Source organism: Chrysemys picta, chromosome 8 (genome assembly GCF_011386835.1).
Source record: "Chrysemys picta bellii isolate R12L10 chromosome 8, ASM1138683v2, whole genome shotgun sequence".
Taxonomy (NCBI): domain Eukaryota; kingdom Metazoa; phylum Chordata; order Testudines; family Emydidae; genus Chrysemys; species Chrysemys picta.
The window spans coordinates 102,723,402-102,742,745 of record NC_088798.1 but is presented as its reverse complement, the minus strand read 5'-3'; the positions used below and the strand labels follow the sequence as shown (position 1 = coordinate 102,742,745).

At 42.7% G+C, this 19,344-nt stretch overlaps 1 protein-coding gene across 12 annotated transcripts in view; it reads right to left on the bottom strand.

Annotated features, from left to right (window-relative positions):
* Window positions 1–18,503, bottom strand: part of CNOT6 (CCR4-NOT transcription complex subunit 6) — a 47,521-nt gene extending 29,018 nt beyond the window's left edge. Inside the window, exons 1-3 of one of the 12 annotated variants that reach the window (XM_065555091.1) lie at window positions 18,323–18,339; window positions 15,421–15,793; window positions 10,233–10,362 (exon numbers count right to left, since the gene is read on the bottom strand). The gene's annotated coding sequence lies outside the window, so the exon portion shown is untranslated. The other 11 variants (XM_005295861.4, XM_065555090.1, XM_065555089.1 and 8 more) reach the window with 11 other exon arrangements.
* Window positions 18,504–19,344: the final 841 nt, after the last annotated feature.

Genomic DNA, 19,344 nt, shown 5'->3' with positions numbered 1-19,344 from the left:
ATTGTTTCCGTTGAGATGGTCAAAAAGGGTGTAACAAATAATTATTGAGGGACTGTGTTTGTAGTGTAAATGGCTAGCCATGAAGTGCTAGAATAAGGGATCAGAAACTCATTTCATAGGAGCTACAAAAAGCTCACGTGGCAGCTTTCGCTTACAACTAAACTATGCTAAATTGAAACCAGTGACTTAAGGAAGGAAAGCTGCAGGAAAGGGTCTGTCCCCAATTCCAGCCCTATGTCTAGCAGTGTACAAGGGCCATTAGTACACTATAAGAAGCCAGGGAGAATTCTCCCTGTGCAGTCAAAGCATACGGCTATCCTAAGCAGCCCATCTCTCAAGCACCAGCACAGGAAGAATGTACTATTGGCCAAACCCAATCTGACATTGTATTATAGGAACTCTAGGCTGTACCACAGCCCACAGGCAGCTCAGCATGGGCTGCTGTGAATTAGAGCTGCTGGAAGTTGCTGTAACTTATGCCTGGGGGGCTATTTCAGCATCTGAAACAGTCCAGAATCTAGGACGATACAAAGATGGCCGAAATCCTTCTTTGCCCCCTTCTTTTTGAGCAGCTCCTTCTGCAGGTGCAGCATAGAAACAGAGCCTGTATATCTTGTTACCAATCCCACCTGTCACCTAGGGCTCTTTCATACTCTTAATTGCAATATTCTCTTAGAAGTCTGAAAACAACTTGTTTCCAAACCCAATTTTGTAATATTCCATTTGCCAAGAATTACTTTCCCCCTTTGTTCTGAGAAGAAGTGTTAAAAACAGTCATAAGTTAAACTTGCCTTTGTTTACCAGCATCTCTAATGTCAGCACAGCATCAGAAATAGTATTTTAATTATCAGCAGCAGATCTAGTAAGAGTTTATGGGTCTTAATAAAAATGGCTATTTTAAAATTTCTAATCAATAATGTGGTTTTATTTTATAGCTTTTTTAAAAAATTGGGCAATGTACCTGAATGACTTTCCATACCAGCTTAACCATTTTACAAGTCTGATTTGAGTAAAAAAAAAGTGTGACAATATTCCCTTTTAGTTTTAATGCTAGCATCTCATGTTTTGCTGCCTATATTGGGATAAGGTTCTTTAAAGCAAATGAAAGACATTTCCATTGGGAAAAAAATATTCAATAGAGATTACACTGAGTTAGAATATTCTGCTGACATGTTACTATGTAGTCAGTGGAACATTTCAATTGTATTGTAATAGGTTGTAAAGTATGTCTGAGGTATAAAAATAGATGTATTTTTGAATAAAAAGGCTATCGACCTGCTTCGAAGGTGAAGATTTGCCAATATTCATTGCTTTTACTGAAAAGATGTCTAACAGAAAGTAAGTAGAAAGAAGCTTGGCTGACTGAACTCACTTTTAGAAACTCCACATATGTAACAACAGAAGCTAAAGACAGAACACCCTTAAAGATGACTTGCAAAAAGGAAAATGTGCTTTGGTTTTTTTTTTTTTTCGTTTGAGCTGCTTTATGATGGTATAAAGACCTGAAAGGTTTTTGTCAAGTTTCTGCTGGTCGTTTACATTTGTGACGAGTTGCAACTGCGGCATCCCCTTGTGGCCTGTCAGGGCACAACTCACCCAGCTGTGGGTCTCTGTAGGTATGTGACTGTGTCCATGCAGTCCAAGATAGCAGTGCTTTGGCCCTCTGGACAACTCACACTTCAGTCCCATCCCTTCCAGGGTGTTAAGTTCCAAAGGAATTCAAGAACCACAACTCAAGACAGTCATCCAAGGGACCTCACCCTTCTATTCAGGGTTTATCTTCAAACAGTCTGAGCTTCTGCCAATCCCCCACGGTCTGGTCATCGGTTCTAGCAGGGGCTTATCTGGCCAGCAAGCTAGCTCAGTCTCTGGTCTGCAACTGGGCTAGGTCTCCTACTTTTAACTCCCCTCTCCATGCCTGACATTTGATGCAGGTGTAGCAGGGTGAGGCCAACTTCGTTCATAAGCTCTCCTTAACCCTCTCCTTGCCAGTGTAGGGCCTATCTGTCCCATCACACATTATAAATCCTGGTCTTTTCTACTCTGGAAGATTCTGGTTACTGGAAAACTAGTGAAACACTACAAGAGGATGAAAGTTGAGCAGTTAAGAGATGGAGAAGTTTAATCAGACAACTCAATTTTGTTTTTGTCAATAGCTGTAAGCCTAATGGCTGATTAGCACTTAAAGATTCAATGTGACCATTCCTTCCACCAAGGTGTGATTTCAAAATACCCAAGACCGCTAGAAAAAAGTGCTCCAGCAAAACCAGGGAGGAACAGATCTGATTACTACTGGTATTTCCAAGATACAAAACAAACAAAAAAACTTTTGAAAACCAAACAAATCTCCCAGGCCTCAACTATAAAGATTCAAAAAGGGACAAATATTTGTTATAAAAATCCTCTGCAACTCTCTGTTGCATATTATATTAGTAATCAAAATGTTGTTGTTTAATATTAGCAGTTCAATTTTTTTTTTATTTGCAGTACTCTACAAGTAGCTGATTTTCTGTGGTGAACCACATACCGTATGGCTATAGCAAGTCCATAAAGACCCATTAACACTTATTACTGAAAATGTGTATATTTTATCCTTGTGTCTTATTCTTAGGGATAAAGAAAAAAATGTAAAGCAGTTAAGTCAGAAGTCTCTATTTGCAACAAAGCAATCTTTTCTACAATCAACTGTGATGTCAAAGGCTTGTAGCTTCAAATACAAGAACAAAAATTCCTATTGGAAACAGCTCAAGTATATATTGCTAGTAATATGTTTTTCAAAAGTTTCCCAAGACAGCAGCAGCTCCTGTAAATTGCTCTTAATATACCAACATTTTTTGTGATTACATATTGATAGTAAGCATTTGTAGACGAGTCTGCTACTGAAAAGCAATGGACAGTTATTAGGGAGAAATGGACAGATGACATGAAAAAGTAAAAATTTCTTGCCAGTTAATCTCCACTGTCTTGTTCTTTTCTTTTTTCATTCCCTGCAGAAGCTCTCTGCATCACTAGTGCATTTGTAGGGGCACAACCCTTTAGGAATCCAACCCCACAGTATTAAATAGCTAAGAACTGGTGATTTTTCATCAGTAAATTAACTGTAGAAGAGTTGTCAATACTGGAACTCTAAGCAGCATAGTTTTAACCCAATGAATCAGTCAACAAAAGCATAATTTCCTATGATAAGTTTGTATACAAAAGTCCAGTGAAATCAAATTTTCAGTTTATAATTTATCAATAAAATTCAATTTTAGATGCAGCTGAGTCTTCCCCATCCATGTATTCTAAAGCAGCCAACTACTGTTTGCTTGTAATATCTGATCCCACCATGGAATCACTTCACAGGAATGTAATAGTTAAAATGATTCTGCCAAGTTCTGTACTAAAAACCCGTCTCAAGAGGGATTCTGCTAGTAAGTACGCTCAGAGACAAATTGAGGATACGATAGGATTGGGATGGTTTAAACAATATTAACAGACATCACCCCAAATTTACAATACACTAATATATTAAAAGCAGAAAACAGATAATGCAATCCAAAAAATGTAAACATGAGAATTAAATGTTACAGATGCCTAAAATGTGCAGAATGTTATATTTATGGCTATTATGGTAGCATCCAAGACCCCTGGTCATGAACCAGGATCCCCATGACAGACACTGTATAAACAAAGAACAAAAAGACAGCCCTTCACCAGATGGCTTGCAATTTAAGGAATGACAAGATACAACAGTTCAATGCAGACCAGCACAAGGAAATAATGAAACAGTACTGGCCAGCATGCTAGGCAGTGGTCACAGCAAATTAGCTAATCATTGTCAAGTATTTTGTAGGCATCACAGCAAAGGAGAGTTTTAAGGACAGATTTAAAGGACAACGGGGTAGTTCTGTGGATGTTTAAAGGGAGCTCCTCCCAAGCATGGTGGACAGCATGGGAGAAAGCGTAATGGTCTCTTCTGAAAATTGAAGAAGTGGGGGATGACAGCTGGCATCACTGGCTGATTGGAGGAGGAAGTTGACATCTCAGTAGCATGTGAGTTATGATAAGTAGCCTGGGGATTGGGTAATGGGCCTTAAAAGTGAAGAGAAGTAGCTTATATTTGATGCAAGGTAGAAAGGGAAGCCAGTGGGGAATGCAAAGAGAGCGGTGACATGATCAAAGCAATAAGCTAGGAAAGTTATCTGTGCAGCAGTATTTTGAATGGATTTGAGCAGAACAAAACTGCATTCGTCAAGGATCGAATAGAGGCTATTATCATAATTGAGACACGAGATGATGACAATCTGTACAAGAGTTTCAGCTGTGCAGATGGATAGGAAAGGCCATATTTTAGAGATGTTATGCAGAAAGAATTGGAAAGATTTAGACGAAGCTTGGATAAGGATCTAGAGAAGGCTGAGTTGAAGATGACACTTGGATTATGGACCTGAGTGACAGGGAGCATGGTGGTATTATCCAGAGTGATTGAGAGAAGAGGGAAAGAAGCAGAGGACTTTGGGGGAAAGAATAGGAGTTCCGTTTTGCCCATATTGTGATTAAGCTGATGGCTGGACATCCACAAGGACATGCCAGGGAAACAGGCTGAGATTTTAGTTTAGACAGAAGGCGAGAGGTCTGGAGTAGAGAGGTAGATCTGTGAGTCATCAGCAAGGAGATTATAGTTGATCTTGTGTTTGCAGATCATATTGCGCAGAGTAAGGTGCAGGGGGAGAAGAACAGGTGACCAAAAATGATGCTCTTTGGACAAAATTCCCACTGAATTTTAGGGGGTTGGAAAGGATCCTCCAAAAGATACATTGAAGGAACCATTAGAGAGGTAATAGAACCAGGTGAGGACTGAGTCACAGTAGCCAAGCAAGAACAAGTTATCATAAATAAGCGTGTGGTAGATTCTGTCAAAGGTGGCTGACAGGTCGAGAAGGATGATGATGGAAAGTACTGGTTCTGAGCTAAGGCCAGGAAGAGGCCATTAGATACTTTTTGGTGACTAGTTTCAGTGGCGTTGTCACAGGGTGAGTTGTCTTGTTAAGAGCTCAGCTGCACCTATGCTAGTTTTGGCTTGCTTCCAAGTCAAGGCAATGAGTAAAGTCACCTGACAAGGAGTCAAGTGATCAGAAGTGGGGCATGCTGGGGGATAAAAAGGAGTCATGGGAGAGGAAAGAGGCTATTGCTGGCAGCTGCCTGCTGAGTGTATGCAGCCCTACTGAAAGAGGGTTGTAGAAGGAAACAATGCCACTGCTAAAGAGGCCAAAGAAGGGTGTGATAGGACAAAAAAAAAGTGCTGTTGCTGAAAGAGTCCAGTGCAGGGAGAAGAGACAATAACCCAGAAGGGGTGGACCCTGGGGGCGTAGCTGGAGGGCCATGTCAGTTTTGTGACCTGGCTATGCATAGCAATCGTCTGCCGAAGAGCTTGAGCAATCACCTGCCAAACCTTTCTAAGCCAATGAGAGTCCACCGGTTTGGTTCACATTTAGTGTCAGGTGTGGAAAACAAGACGACATTACCTCTGGAACAGAGGGGAGCTATGGAGAGGGTATTCCGGAGAATTTAGTACCAGGCAGAGCCAACCATTGTTCCTGGAATACCAATTCCTGAGTTGAGAGATCTGCAGAGGTGATTGGCAGTGCTCAAGAAGCAGCAGTGACATCTTATGGGGGGTCTTGCAAAAAGAGACACAGGTATTCAGTGCAACAAGACCTGGGGCTCAGCTGTTGGTATTATGACTGTAGACATATGGAGCACATAGGTAGGTTTGCCCTCTTGTTACCCGTGACTTAACGACTGGTTCTGTTGCACAGAGTACAGAAAGAAAACTGAGAAGGCTGGTAAACTGACTCACGTTCCAGTTGGTTTTGTGGGCTTGCAGGAGCTCAAAGAAACATGTTCCTCGAGTGATAAAGTTTTGACACAAGCCGTGTCAAGGGAGAAGCCACTGGTCCATCTCAGAGTAAAGGAAGAGAATGGTGAGTAGTAGTGGTTTCGGCACGAGAAGGAGCTGACTAAGCTTCATACTGGAACCCTCCTAAATTGGATACCCTGGAGGCTGAAATAGCTGCCTTAAGGGAAAAAAATATAGGCACTGGGTTAATTCAGAAGAGGGCCTGTGCTGTGAGGCAAGTCGGCCAATTGAAGAAAAGAATTATTACATGCCCAATACAGAAGCACAGGATCATATTGCGGCAGAATCATGGATAGAGGCAAAGTCCCTGTCCTAAAAGTAGTTGTGCAGAAGCTGACACAAAGTTGGGGCACATTTAAGACCAAGAGTTCTTCACCAAATAAACTAAGCCTGCCAGAAGACAAAGGCAGGCTCAATCCCATGCTAGCGAACATTCACTTATGAAATAACAGGGTGAAAGAGGAACACAAGTGGGATTTGTTATGGGCTGTGATGGAAGTTTTAAGAAAGGGGAATTGAATTTTAAAGCTGGAGGATGTGTCAGAGGACCTGATAAGGGATGTTCTATACCTCAAAGGCTGTTCCTATAGACCCTACTGGAGCAGCATATGGAAGCAGCACAAGTGTGATGCCTCCATAGGATTTTTCCATAAGGAATTTTTTAACCACCACAAAGTATGAGAAAATGCAAGATTCCTTTGATCCCACTTGGAATTTAAACCTCAGAATAAACTATTCAAGAATCTTCTGTCAAGTATATCTGGCACAAACCTGGTCAGTGGTCCAAGGTTATTCCTTCTGATAATTTTTAAACAGATTTTTCTGTTATCTAGATGTCACATTGCTAAAGGTCTCTTAAGATTTAATAACTTCATCAGTAATGCTTCCTCCTTCTCCCTACTGGATGGTATCAAAACTAGAACTGTACACGGCCACCAATACAAAACAACAAGCTGTACTTCCTCCTCTTGCTGACCAAGGCCTGGTCTACACCTAAAACTTTGGTCAAACTAACTGTGTCAGTTAGGGAACATGAAAAATTCACACCATTGAGAGATGTAGTTAAGTTTCAGGATACACACCGCAAGGTTGACGGAAGAATTCTTCTGTTGACCTAGCTACTCTCTCCTGAAGGGGTGGATTCACTACAGCAATGGAGAAAACCCTTTTCTCGCTGTAGCAGGTATCTACATTACAGCACTGCCGCTGTAGCACTTGTAGTGTAGCCATACCCCAGTGCAATAATTTATATTCACATACATCACTGCATGTTAATAATGACATACAAATGCAAAATCCTAAAGGAATCTATCATCCTTGTTTCTTGCAAACAAGTTTAGAATATGATTAGTTATGTAAAACTAGTGATTTGATTTTTCTACTCTAAAATTTACATACTTCCTTACAATTACATACAAATAGGTTATGTTGCTAATTTCTTTCCAAAGTAAAGATTCTTAAAGATTTGTAACAAATTCTGTAAAGTACTTAAAATCTAACTGAAGTCAGCTGCAATGAGCCTTCAGCACCAACTGAAAGCCACAGAGTCCAGCTCTATGTTGAAAGGCCCCAAAAACCCTTTTCTTAGCATAAGCCTAGGCTGTTTTCAATGGGGGACGAGTTCTGCTTACTCAGCACAACTTTAAGCCTTATTCAGCAGGTTTCATAAAGTCTGATACACTCAGAATCCAATCAGATCCATATTAAAAATCGCCTCTAGTCCACAATTCATTCTTCCAGAAAATGCTTTGTTCCCTATTAGGTTTGTATATCTCCCTGGTGCCTTTGAGTCACCTTTATCTTTAAAGGCCTTCTGTGGGAAGGCAAATACAGAGCCTATTCTTAATAAAATCAAGCCTGCAGGGAACACCCTACCAATTTTCCATTTTAAATTTGAGTAGTTTCCTTCAATACAAAAATCCAGAATGCAAACTCTACAATTGGAAAAAAAAGTCTTGCCTTTTTCCCCAAAAAGGCTCTAGAGCCATCATTTTCCTTTAAAAAGGAACAAGAAGCATTTTAGAGTTTCACAAACTAAAAGATAAAATCTCTGAAGCCTGGAAGTCCTGAAAAACTCCTAATTTATTCAATATGGTTTTACTGGTGCCAGGACAGGCCAGTTTTCACCTTTCCTATTCAATGTCTGTGAGCCAGTTTTGCCCCCAAATTGGACTACAGCAGCCAAGTTGTGCCCCAGCTTAAATAGTCCCAGTGGGGTTCTGCAGGGTGAAGAAAAGCTTCACCCATTCCACTTCCCGTCTTGATCAGTCCTCCCTCTGCTCCACCTCAGAATATCCCCTTCACCTGGGGCTGTTGCAGAAGTAGCACATAGCTGAAGAAGCCAGCTCTGCAGCTGGGCATAGAACATTACTATGCTGGAGGTATTCTCCTGGCATACCACATGCCTGCCCGGTACAGCCCACCTGGTGTAAAGAGGATTCAGGGTAATAATTAACAGGGCTCTAAGGTTAGGTCTTCAGTGTAGACATAGCCAAGGAGCCATTTGTGCCCATCTCCCTGTGAGCTGCCAGATGCATTTGCTTATACAAAGCTGTTTGACCCAAAAAGTCTAAGATACTCCGGATTCTTAGTGTTACGCAGCAAGTTTCAATGTATTCTAAGGACCTATTTGCGCTCGGCCAGGAAGAGTATGGAAGCAACCAGGTTTCTATTAGGATCTGGTCAGCCAACATTAAACCACATTTGGAGCCCCTAGAAAACCGCATTGTTTTTAAACATGTTTCCAACACAATATTCTAGCCTTGAGTCCTTAACCATGATTCTCATACAATTTTCCTCCTATTTACCCTGGACAACATTTAATGAGTTTCAATACTATTTCCAAATATTCTCAGCTCAGCGTAGGTATAGCCTAGATGATTAGAGTAGCTATACGGGTCTTAATTTTCAGCAACGGTATATATAATGATGCTGATAGTTAAAGCTGTTGTATATGAAAAATACCTGAAGTTTTAAAGTTGTATTGATTTATTATTTTAATATTTGTATTGTGGAGTGCAAGTAAGCCCCAGTCATGATCAGAGCCCCCACTTGTGGTAGGTATTGTAGAAAAATATAGGAAGATACAGTCCCTGCATAAAATTCATAGTCTTAAGTGTGCAAAATATTTTTTTCTTACAATAATTCAAACAGCTGAACAGATTTTTCTGAAACTTGAAAAAAAAAAGAAGAAGAAAAAAATGCATATTTGAGACTAAACATGAGAATTAAAAGCTGGAAATCATTTGAAAAAGCTGTGTGAAAAAGGTTGATCATAATGGCAATTCCACAACTTGACTGCAATACCAGTTCTTATTCTTTAGACTGTCAAATGAGATGGCCTGAGTAGAAATCAATTAGTCCATATAAAAATCAATAGGCTATCTCCATATATTCCATTTTATATTCGGGCTAAGTATTGAATAACTCTATCCCTACCCAATCAAGTTAATCATAGTTAGTATACATACACTATATTTGGTATTTAAATGCCAAGACCCCTTATTGTATGTACCCTTTATGCATCTATAAAACTAAATTATTCCTATTAACAACCAAAGTCTGAGATTGTCGCACACAGCCTGACTCTGCTAACATTGCATTTCACTGGGATCACCTTTGGAGTAAGGTACAACTTCGGATTAAGGATGGCAAAAATAGGCACTCAGTTATTACTCAGCTAAATTGCCAATAGGTTCAATGGAAATTTGCCTGAGTAAGGAGTTCAGAATTTGGCCATAAAGCAGCTCATCTTCCTAAGTACAAATCCCTAAATAGTTATAAATAGATACCTACATAAAGGCCTATATCGGGGTGGCCAAACTTACTGACCCTCCGAGCCGCATATGACAGTCTTCAGAAGTTCGAGAGCTGGGGAAAACCTGCCAGGGCTTGGGGCTTCAGCCCTGCAGGGAGGGCATTTCAAATTATAGAAATAGTCAAGAGGCTGATATCCTGTCTGCCTAGCCACCAACTGCTATTTGAGAAAAACAGCCATATACTGATACAAGGAATTAGGGTGGTCACAGATGATCCAGATCTCAAAGTAGATCAATAAGCCTCTAACTCATTCCTTGAAAACATGAACCTTGCAAATACTTTACATATGTTTTGCGTATGATCTGAACATGGAAAAGGATGTCTCTTGATGGTTGTGCATCTAATGAATTCTGTAAATGTACAAACTGACTCTTTAGTGGCCAATGTGCACTTAACTACATTAACGATCTGTCCAGTGCATCACCTGAATGAAGAAATTGTACCCATTCACATCTAATCCTTTAAAAAGTTAGCTTACAGTAGTAAGGCTTCCAGTATACAAAATATTTACCAGTAAAAACTTGCCAGAAAAAAGTAAGGAAATTTCACACTGCTCTGGATTTGCACCCCCTGTCATCAACTTTGCAATGCTCCCAGTCAAGTCCAGATTAGAAGCCACTTATGGCTGAACACTAGGAGTGCTGGAAAACAGATAAAAAAATATCAATATTATACTAATCCTTTTATTCTGCCACAAAATGCACACAAATATTCTAGAAAATAAGCCAAAAACTGGAAGTTTAAAAGGCTTCATTGCATTATTTTTGATTTTCTATGGTTGAGGCAAGGCGAGGTAGAGAATCCCTGGAATACCCCAACTTTCACAACCCTACCCTAAAGCCTTGTGTTGTAATAATCCTACTTGGGGTGAACATGCTCCTTCCTGAACTAGACACCACTGCTCAACTACCTGGAGAAAGAGGGGCCACTCCACTTCCCATACTTTCAAGAACTGTGAAACCAAGCTCTCTCGCGCGTTCAGGATATTCCAACAAAAGGGTATGCAGTGCAATGCAACTAGACTGCTGGGCTGGCCCTACCAAGATGCTTAAGTCTACTTTGCTGTAATTTCATTTCTTAAATCAGTGGCTTATACCGAGTTTAATACTATGTACAGGCCTATAATACAGCCACTGAACCAGAACAGCTTCTTGGGAGGCATTAAAACCTCATGTAAATATATATTTATCTTATGTACTAAGAATACTTTACTATAAAAATTACTGAAAAGCTGGTGTATTTGCCATATATCAAACTAAATATGTAATGTTTTCAAAACACCTCAAGAATACAGAAAATTATTACACATTTATAAGGTAAAGTATAGCATCTGAGCTGCAAATTGCAAAATTCAATGAAAACATGATTTCTTGAAATAGGGAGCAAATACTGTGCCATCTTCCCCAGTAAACAGTGAGACTTCCCTTTCAGTCAGCCAGGGTTTACCAACTAAGACAGTGGTTCTCAAACTAAGGCCACCGCTTATTCAGGGAAAGCCCCGGGCGGGCCGGGCCGGTTTGTTTACCTGCCGCATCCACAGGTTCGGCTGATCGCGGCTCCCACTGGCTGCACTTCGCTGCTCCAGGCCAACAGGGGCTGCAGGAAGGGCGGCCAGCATGTCCCTCGGCCCGCGCTGCTTCCTGCAGCCCGCATTGGCCTGGAGCGGACAGTGGGAGCCGCGATAGGCCGAACCTGTGGACAAATCAGCTGGTAAACAAACCAGCCCGGCCCACCAGGGGCTTTCCCTGAACAAGTGGCAGCCCTAGTTTGAGAACCACTGAACTAAGATACATGGAAAAGCCACACAAAATTTCAAAACATGACTTAGAAGCACCAAGCTTCTATGGCTGTCTACAATCCAGAGACTCTGGCGGCACAGCTATGTTGACACAGCTGACTTTTTCTGTCAATGTAGGAATACCACCTCCCCCAATGACGTGAGCTGTGTGTCAAGAAAAGCATTTTTCTCTTGGCATAGCTGCATCTACACTGACAGTTTTGCTGGCATAGCTATGTCGGTTACGGGTGTGGTTTTTTTCACATCCCTGACCGACATAGATATGCTGATACAAGTTTTAAGCATGAACAAAGCCTAGCTCTTATCTGCCCCCTCACTGGTGTGAAAAGGGTCACGTGTTCCCCTGGCTGAGGCTGGTCATAACATTCCATTATAAGCCATGCTAGATATTAGATGTTCTTCATTTTTAAATAGTGACAGAGTGTCCTGTGGCACCTTATAGGCTAACAGACATATTGGAGCATGAGCTTTCGTGGGTGAATACCCACTTCGTTATTAAAATGCATTAGCGGTAATGAAATAGGTAACATTCTAACCATAGTATCACTGCTTGAAGCTGGCGCACAACAGGCTAAGACCATGAAGCTAGCACCGTGGTATATTGTGATTATTTTTACTTCCTTACTTTAAACATTAAGTTCCACACCCAGTTAAACATCCCTAAAAGTATTGTCTTATTTATGGATTTCATTACGTTCCAAACTACAGCACTAGAAATCCAGGCAGTGCTATCTTATTAGATCTTACTTTGAGTCCACATGAACCTTCTCTTAGGTCAAGTCAGAGCTTCCTCCTGCACAGTAACTAATAGATTACAGTTTTCTCATGCAGAATTACTGAATAAACAAAAATTAAACCATTGCAGGTTTCATGAACTCTCAAAATGAAAAAAATTAGGTCTGTGAGCAAGTTTTCTATATGAATAAGACTGTGCCATAATTTGTCTTTAAGCCAACCTGTTTGAGTAGGCAAAATGTTAGAAAAACTTTCAAACGGTAAACAACCCAAAATTTTTAAAAGTTTGAGTAATCTCAAACTTTCCTAAAATAGCCTTTCCTAGCATAATACAACATTTGCAAAACTTTCTAACGACAGTTAAATGGACATTAATGGTCAAAGTTGGGCACAAACAATGTCTTAATCTTAGCTATGGAGCTGCTACTGTAGTTACCCACTTACCCTGGCCGACAATGCAGATAATGTTGTATACAGTCAGACCTAGTTTTGTTTTGGTTTAGCTTCAGGCCTTCCAATCTTTGTAGATGTCTCAAACGTATGGAAGAAAGTCTGTTCATGAATACCAGTCAGTTCTTAAAATGTAGTGCATTAGCCCTGATTCTGCAAGCTGATCTGCTTATGCAGATCCTTCCATTTGTAGAGTTCCACTGAAGTCAGATCAACTTGCAAGATCAGCGCCTTAGTCATTCGTTTATCTCAAAGTATCCAAAGTAGTAAGACTAAAAGATTTTTTAATATACTACACATTAAATCTAAATTATGATATGCAGCAAGGTCCTGGTATTGTGGCATGGTGCAGCACAGTAAATAACCCCTTCCACATCAGCAACCTGATGCCATAAACCCTACTTCAGACTAACTTAGCGCATTCTATAAACCCCTCTGCTGTCAAATCCCCTCTTTCTCCTAGTGACAGCAGAGGAAGGAGTTGAGGGAGGGAGGGAATTTGAGATGCTGCAGTAAGAGGGCTATTAGAAGTCAAAACCCACTGGAGCAAGCTTGAAGTAGGAAGGTTCCTGTTGTCCTGAAGAACTCTCTCATACTGAGCTTGGAAACTCTGCAAGTCAGGAACTTCGCTAGCTGCTAAAACAAAGATGCATAGAAGTGCCATGCTGGCCTAGCTCCTCTCAAGTGGAGCTCCTAGGGTGCCTATTGGGGAACCTCTCTCACCCAAACCTTAGGATCTCCACAGCCAGAGAAGGAACCTATTCTGCAGAGCTCCTAATCTCTCTTACAGCATAAGCTCCGTTCCAACAGGGCAAGCATTTCTTCTCCAACGCCTCTCACTGCTGTTTACATTTTTTTTTTAATCTTTCTTGGCCACTGCCTGGTCCCTTCTTGACAGCTCCACCAAATCCCACGCTCTTGGACAGCCATTTATGCAGCAGTTTTACAAAAGGGAGAGTTGAGCTATGAGTAATTAAAAAAAAAAAAAAAGGCTATCCTGCAGACCTCTCTCTGGCAGTTGCCAAATTAAAAAAAAAAAAAAAAAAGCAAAGCTATTTTGGAGTTGCAGTTTTTAAGGGATTAATAATTGTAAGCTTAAAGCATCTTAACAGCTTTTGATGAGCGACCTCTGTCTATGCATTTCATACATTTTCAAGGCTTTAACTCAATTGCAGAAATTCACTTAACATGGAAACTGTGTGTGTGTACACACAAATACATGCCAACTTTCCAGAATAAGTGGACTTTTATAGCCTAATTAAAATATGGGACCTTACAATAAATGCTATGACTTATGATATCTATACAATGATCACACCTCCAAGTCTGATGCACCAAAACTGGATTAGGGGAAAGAATGCAAAACAGTATGTCAGGTAGAGCCAGACTAAACACTGCAGAGGTTCAATCTGAGTCTACTCTGTGTACTTTACTATTAAACTTTCAAAATTACATAGCAGGTTCCATGTCAAAAGACTTTACAGGCATTATTGAATCTAGCCTAAGAACTCCCTTGTGGAATGTGTAATTTATTCTCAAGTTAAAAATAAAAAAAACACTATGTGACCCAGGCAAGGTATAACCTCTGTCTAGGGCAGAACTATGAATGAAACCCAGATCTTGGGAGTCAGTCTGCTGCCTTAACTACACGGCTATTCTCATCAGGTTTTAAGGCTTAAAGTATTTTCATTACAAATTGTTACCTTTGAGTATTAACATAACATTTGTCAACAACAAAAAATTGTAAGGAGCAAAGGAAATCTATGGGGATAGCAATGACTTCTGTAATGGGTATTGTGTATACAATCCTAGACTCTAAAGAAAAAATGGAGTCTTCCTTCACAAATATGTGATCCACACGTAACCCACAGTTAATTAGTGTGCTGTCTGGACCAGGAATGTCGTTACCCATGATTCACTTGTATCACCAAAATTACATGACAAGATGAACAGAGTTCTTGTAAATTACAATATTTTGCTGGCAGAAAAAACAGAGCAAACAGCACACAACATTTTGGGGGCAGGGACTATCTTTGGCTTGTGTTTTTACAGAACCTAGAACAATGGGGTTCTGCTTCATGAGCGGGAATCCTAGGCATTATGATGATAATGCATGTTGCACTATGAACAAAAATCCTCACCTTCTTGGGTTTGGAAGTAGAAGGTTGTGCGGGTGGAGTTTTATATATATGGTAGTGTCTTATAAAGTGATAGCAGTGCTTGCCAACAAAACAAAACCACCCGAAATGAGGGGCGGTAGCTTTGTCGGCAGGAGAGTGTCTCCCACCAACAAAGCACTGTCCACACCGGCACTTTTTGTCTGTAAAACTTTTGTCGGTCAGGCATGCGGTTTTTTTTCCCCACACCCCTGAGCAATAAAAGTTTTACCATGAAAGTGCTGCATAGACATAGCCTTAGAGGGATGTTAAACTTTTTTGTGGTGAGGTGCACAATTTTTTGTAAATCTTGTAACCCTGGAAGCATTTCTTCTAGTTTTCAAAGCAGCTTTCTCCATTATAAACAATACACCAGGTTTACTAATAGTTCTCTTCTTGCTCACTTCTAGAATAACCTGATCTCAATATTTTTATTTCCAACATTTACCACTGTGAACCCAGTTTAACAAGACTTCTTCAAACTTGGGGACACTACATTATTATTATTATTTTTTTTTTAAAGAAAAGATCTGAAAATATAAAATACCAAAAGTAGTTACCTGCCCATGCAGTATTATAGTCTCATCTATCTTTATATTTCAGTTCTTCCTCTAACATTCAAGCAAAGTAAACAGCCTGAACACATCAAGGATGCACCGAGTTCAACTTCAATATGCAAACAGAAAAAAGATGCATAGTAGTCTCCTTTTTATAAATGGACTGATCCAAGCGATTCAAGTGGAAAGTGAATAAAGCGTTAATCCAAATGCGAATGGCTCCATTTCAGTAATAGCGTGAATAAACCCCCACAGAAGGCTTCATTGCTAGCAGAAAACTCCACAGAGTCCAGATGAACCAGCAGGAAGAACACAGGGCAGATAATCCTGTAAAATTACCCCAGTGGAAATGTTGATAAATTCCCAATTACGAGACCTGCTCTAGGATGAAAAAAAATGCAAGATACAATAAAATTACCAGTCAACACTTGCAAACCTTCACACTTAAAACCAGACAATTATCACAGGTATTCCTTAATCCTTTGAATTTTGAATCTGTTACCCATAACAGTGAAATCCAGATAAATAAAATAACCCCCTGAAACTAAACAAAGGACAACTGAAGAGCCATAACTAGTTATAAATCAGCTGTTTCTCTAGAGAGTCATATTCAAGCAATACTAATAGTTTAGATCAAAAGAAAACTTAAGCCATTTTTCTGTTTTTTTCCCCTATATGAAGTGTGGATGAGACAATGAAGCCAGTTTCATAAGGAAGGTTTTTTTTTTTTTAAATTTGTAGAGACATTATTGGTCAGGTTATGTAAAAGTTTGTTTCTAAAATCTAAATTTGGGGCAAAATATGAGGAGTTGCCCTGTAAAAGTTGTGCTAACCTCGCCAGTTGGACACATAGCAACTTAAAATTTTTCACATTTAAGAGCATGTAGAGCAGACAAAATAGGTCTTGCATCTAGTTCACAACTGCTTACTCCCTGCATGTTTGTCCCAGAGTCTGACAAATGTAATAGCAATCCCTCCCCCCAAACCACCAATTACAGAAGTAATTGCTTGCTCAAGAGCTTAGTAACCCAATCAGTTGGATATTATTATAATTTCCATTATTAAAGATATGCACACATCTCTTCATGTAAACATATTGCATAAACTTGTCTTTGGAGTAACCCTGAGAGATAAGTATCCAAATTCCTCTCTGTTTACCCCCAACATGTGTGTGTGTCCCACAGTCTCCTTGGCCCAGCCACTTACCTGCATGTCACCACAAGTCCTGCCCTCCCCACTCATTGCATTGGACAGCAAGGTTGTCAATCATCCTCTAACACATTTTCCTTTCTATTTCAGACAGATCTAAGCAGTTGCTGCTGTGGCCTCCCTGCCAACTAGGCCTCAGTTTTAGACCATCAGCAGCAAATGCAAGTGTAAGCTTCTCTCATAGCAGAAAACAGATTCTGTTTACAAGCCAGTTTTGTTTGTTCATAAAACAAGACTTACAAAAAGAATACATCAGCTTAAATGAATTAAAGTCTCTCAATGCAGAGGGGGAGACTGATGGAAAATTGTGGTCTGACTGTAGATGGACAATTATCAGACTGATGTCATTTCCCTCTGTATGTTTAATTATTTTAAACTCAATTACACAGGAAAAACGCTTAAACTTCCAGATGCCATTATACTAATTTCAAGTCCATTGTCACAGCCTCTTAATTGCTTTCTCAATGCATATAAGCCTTTGAAAAGAGAATAATAAGCCTACCGCCTCTGAAAGAAGCCCCCCTCTTTCCTCTCACTGCAAATCCACCCTAAAGTAGTATAATTGCTTTCTAAATGCAAATAAATATGGAGCACAATAAGCTACTGAGGTAAGGCAGCCCCTTTCCTCTCCTCTCCCTTATTATGTGGATAAATCTTCAATCTAATTCCTCTTGAAAAAGCCCCATTTCCTACCAGAGTTTCTCAAAGCAACAACCCACTCAAGCCCCGTTCCTTGAGAGCCTCCCCCCAGCTTCAAGCAATACTCTAATGCTTCTCCACCCTTTCTTCCCCCTATAATGACATCCCCTCACTCAGCCCTGTGAGAGGAATACCCCTTCCCAGCCAAAACTCCCCACCACTTAAGAGTATCCATACAGCCCCCTGCTCCTCAGAGCAAACACATTCCCCATTTTTTCCAGCTAGCACCCACAAAGCGTTAATACTTCCTCTGAGGGAGTAACACCCCCAACTCAGATCACTACTACTTCCCAGGCCCCCGAGCAATACTACCATCCACCCTCCCCCAGAGCAATAGTTCCCCCTTCCCCTCCCCCCCAGAGCAATAGTACCCCCCACAACTTCCCTAACAATACCCCCCAACCCAAGCGCACCTCCAAACCAATGAGCCAGGCTCTGCCCACCCCTCCCAGGCCAATACTACACCCACCCGGGGTACTCCCATCCCTTTTACCCCCAACACAGGGGCGCCCGTCACTCCGCCCCCTGGAGCAGTAATGCTTCTCCCCACCTCCCTTCTCCCAGAGCGATAACACCCGCCCCTTGCCCCCTCAAAGCAGCAGTACTCTCTCCCTCCCCTCCCCCACAAGCGCAATAATACCCTCTCCGGAGTAATAATACTCGCTCCTTCCCTCCCCCCCCCCGGTAATACTCTGCCCGACTCCCAGAACAAGAGCCCCCCCTCGAGGTGAGGCCCGGGGGTACCCCCAGAGGCGGGAGTCGCTACCCCGCTCCTCCCCGTACCTGTGGCTGCAGCATCCCCGTCTCCCCGCCGCCCTCTCTCCGCTGCCTGCCTGGCTCTTTGTTTCCTGCCGCGGGCCGGACGGGAGAGCAGCTTCCCCCCCGCCTCCTCCCCCTTCCCCTCACACGCATTGAAAGCAAACAAGCATCATGGCGGCAGCGGGCAGGCCGCCGCCTCCCCCCAGCATCTCCGCCCGCTGAGGCCGCCCACACTCACCGCACACCACGCGCCATTGGCTGCGCGAAAGAAGCCTCGCGCCGAGTCGCGCGGCGTTGCTGGGCCTGCCCGAGCGCAGCGTCCCGCCTCCAGCCCCGCGGCCGCCGCGAAGGGGGGGAGACCGCTGAGGCCCTGCGCCGCGCTCGGAGCTTCCCCCGGAGCGAAATGGGCCGGACCGCGGCAGATTCCGAGGGAGGGAAGTGGGGGGCGCGGCGGGGCCTGTGGGGTCCGAAGGGGAGGGCTGCTGGGAGGGTCTGAAGGGGGATTAGAGGTGGGGGTCGGAGGGGGCTGTGGGGTCCGAAGGGGCGGGCTGATGGGAGGCTCTGGAGGGGGATCAGAGGTGGGGTCGGGGGGCCTGTGGGGTCTGAAGGGGAGGGCTGCTGGGAGGGTCTGAAGGGGGATTAGAGGTGGGGGTCGGAGGGGGCTGTGGGGTCCGAAGAGGAGGACTGCTGGGAGGGTCTGGAAGGGGATCAGAGGTGGGGTCGGGGGGCCTGTGGGGTCTGAAGGGGAGGGCTGCTGGGAGGCTCTGGAGGGGGATCAGAGGTGGGGTCGGGGGGCCTGTGGGGTCCGAAGGGGAGGGCTGCTGGGAGGCTCTGGAGGGGGATCAGAGGTGGGGTCGGGGGGCCTGTGGGGTCCGAAGGGGAGGGCTGCTGGGAGGGTCTGGAGGGGGATTAGAGGTGGGGGTCGGAGGGGGCTGTGGGGCTCGTGGGAGGGGCTGCAAGGTTTGGGGGAATTATGGGGGGGAGAGGGTCTGGAGGCAGGGATCTGTGCATTGGGGAGGGCATCTGGAGGTGTCAGGTGGGGGGCTGAAAGGAGGTGCTGGTCGGTGGGAGTGGGGGTCTGAATGTGGGGGATTGCAGACAATTGGGTGTGAAGGGATAAGGGGGTGACTAGGTTGGGGAGAGGATCTAGATGTTCGAGGTGGGGTTTGGAGGTGTGTGTCTGCCAGAGGGACTGGATCAGAATCTGTAGGGGGAGGTTGATAGGAGAAGAGAATGGGGTCTGGTAGTGTGGATTTGGGG